This window comes from Acomys russatus, chromosome 10 (genome assembly GCF_903995435.1).
Source record: "Acomys russatus chromosome 10, mAcoRus1.1, whole genome shotgun sequence".
Classification (NCBI taxonomy): domain Eukaryota; kingdom Metazoa; phylum Chordata; class Mammalia; order Rodentia; family Muridae; genus Acomys; species Acomys russatus.
The window spans coordinates 53,924,659-53,927,980 of record NC_067146.1 but is presented as its reverse complement, the minus strand read 5'-3'; positions in this window follow the sequence as shown (position 1 = coordinate 53,927,980).

Sequence of the window (3,322 nt, the reverse complement as noted above, 5' to 3'; positions counted from 1 at the left end):
CTGGCCTCAAACTCACAGTGATCCACCTGCCTCTGCCTTCCGAGTGCTGGCATTAAAGGCGTGCGCTACCACTCCTGGTGACATTTATCATCACATGTGCTTCAGACGTGCATGTGCTTACCACCCTCAGCGTCCCCACAAACAAATCCAGACAGGGACACAGCAGGCAGGAAGCCAGCAAATCCTACCTGGAAACAGAGTTCTTCTTGTGTAGCTGGGGCTGAAAAGGAAAAAAGCCTGACATGAACGACCACGGTGACATTTAGGCACAAGCGATATGAAGAGCCTCACACAGCCATTCCTGTGCCTTTCGTTGAGATACTTCTTGTTACACTGGGTTCTTCTATGCCACTAAGTCAAGACAGAGAACCTAGAGGAGGAAGGGTCAAAGGTCAAAGCCTTTCCCTCTGTGTGCCAGGGCTGCATCATTGGGGAAGCCAAAAGAGGGCTGGCCCTTAGACCTAAGGAAAACTAGCTCCCTTCTGCATGTGGCCAGCTCTTATGAGGGAAGTCTGTTACAGGGTTTTCAAGACACGTCAGGCAGAGAAGGTGTGGCTGCCGCTAGCTGGGTTACTCAGGAGGTTGGAGGGAGTCAGCAAACCTTCCAGCCACCCACATCTCCCCATGTGGCCTCGTTCTAGGTCACAAGATTCTTTATCGCCGTGTCAGAGTCCTGAAGCTCAGGTACTAGCAGTGCTTGGTGAGCAGTCACAGCTGCAGAGACCTGCCGCTGCAAGCCGGACCCTTAGTCACACTTAGAACAGGCAATAAAGGCTAGGTGATGACTCACAGCTGCAATCCCAGCACTTGGCTATATAGCACGTTCACATTACAGAAGACACTGTCTCAAAAAACCAACAACAACAACAACAAAAAATCCCAGCACGGGAGGCAGAGGCAAGCAGATCTCTGAGTTGGAGGCCAGCCTGCCCTACAGAGCAAGTTCCAAGACAGCCAAGGCTACACAGAGAAGCCCTATCTCGAAAACCAAAACAAAAGTCATAAACTCCCTGATGCTTTAAAAATGCTATGAGCAAAGAAATATAAGGCTTTGAGGTTTTAATCTCCCCACCCCAGTGTGTTTAAACCCCTTTGGTTGGAGCGTCTTGTTTCTGTCCTATCCTATGGCTGTAGCGCTTCAGTTTGTCCTTCACTGGGTCTGGCTTTCCAGTTCATCACAAAGTCTAAAGTCTGGTCTAGTTTTGAGGGTGTGTGTGTGTGTGTGTGTGTGTGTGCGTGTGTGTGTGCGTGCGCGTGCGTGCGCGCGCATGTCCACCGGGTGGTTATGTATGTATCAGTGGACAACTTATGGGAGACAGTTCTCTGTCTCCACTGTGTGGAATCCAGAGGTTGAGCTCAGAAAATCAAGCTTGATAGAAAGAGCTCTTAGCCACAGGGCCATCTCACTAGCTCCATCTTCTCAATCAAATGTGTATATGTGTGCATGTGTGCATGTGTGCAGGCTAGCAGGGGACGTGAGGGCCCCTCTTCTGTCACTGTCCACCTTCTCTACTTATCCCTTTGAGGCAAGGTCTCTCTCTGAGTCTGGGATTCGCATTTTCTCAGCTAGGCTAGCCAGCAACAAGCAATACCCAGCAGTCTTCCTCTGTCTGCCCCACAAGACCTCCTTTGCTGCTGGATGGCTGACTTGTTACGCTGATGCTCGGATCCAAACTCTGATCCTCGTGGTTGCAGAACAACAAGCACTGTTAACCAATGAACTGCCCCACTCGCCCCTGGCCCCCTCTTGGAGCGTATGTTCACAGAACTACAGCTGTGACTAGATAGGAATGCCTTGGAAGTACACAGTGCAAAACCACCAGGCGATGGGCTGACCCAGGAAATGTTCGGCTTACACCTCCAGAGAATGGACAGTACACAGAAGTCAGATGAACGTGGGAAGGGAGGAACAACCTGGAGCATCTCGCCAGAGGCCTCTGGAGAGTCGGTCACAGCTGCAGTTCCACATGCAGCACAGAGGACACCTGTACAAGCACACGGTGAAAGGCAAGGGCACCTGGGGAATTTCCAGAGCCACTGAGCAGCCCACGGAGGAACTTTCCCTTGAAAGAAAGGGAAACCAAACCTCCCAGTACCAGGCAAAGCAACCATACCCTAAAATGGCCCCAAGCTATTTCAGGACGCTTACGACACATTACCAGTGACATGAATGTTAATATTTTATGGCTCGAACTTGTACTTCTCAAAGTTCTAATTAATCTCACCAGATAAAAGCTGGCATCCACGCTGGTACAAATGAGAACCACAGCCTTCTCTCTGTGTCTGGGTGCCAGCTCATCTGGGATCCTGCCACAGTCTGCCCTACATGTCTCTCAGCTCCATAAAGGGACCAATAATTAACATTTGGAAGCCGCACTTCCCCACTGGATGCCATTTGCTCATTGCTAATTAATTAATTAATTGATTAGCAGTTCCTCCAGCAATGACTAACAAAGACTCTTCACAGTGCTTTTACACACACACACACACACACACACACACACACACACACACACACACACACGCCACAACTCTATAGAAGTCTCGCCACACCACCCTTAGACATCATTTCAAGAGCTTGCAGAGTTTATCCCACACAGAAAGTTTGTATACAGAGATGGCTACATTGACTGTTTGGTGCATAGACCATATGAAAATGCATTATATACCAATAACTTTCTTCCACAACATAGTATTTCTAGACATTAGATTAAAGAGAACATAGTTTGGCTTTTAAGTCTAAAAAAAAAAAAAGAAAACTGAGCTGGGCCTGGTGGCACAGGCCTGTAATCCCAACACTTGGGAGGCAGAGGCAGGCAGATCATTATGATGAGTTTGAGGTCAGCCTGGTCTACAAAGCAAGTCCAGGACAGCCAGGGCTACATAGAGAAACCCTGTCTCAAAAAAAAAACAAAAACAAAAACAAAAAAAAAAAAAAACAAAGCAAAACAGTTTAAAAGACTAGTTCATGAAGATTAAGAGAACATAAATGTAGTCGCAGCCACTGAGAGCACAGAACTCACGTGGAGGAAGTAAAGAACTGATTCCTTCAGGCTGTCCTCTGAACTCCCCACAGACAGTGTGGCATGTGTTCCCTTCCACACAAATTAATATAATTCAAAACAAAACAAAACAAAACAAAAAACAGAGACTACGCCATAACTTCATTCTTTGTTTTCAGTAGAAAAAGGTGATGTCTACAGTCATCTACCCACACACACCCATTTTCCCACTAACAGTAACTTGACATACCAAGGAATGCACTCTCATGACAAGCGTTCAACAAGTCTAGAGCTTCACCTCACTCGCAGAAGCTGAGGGC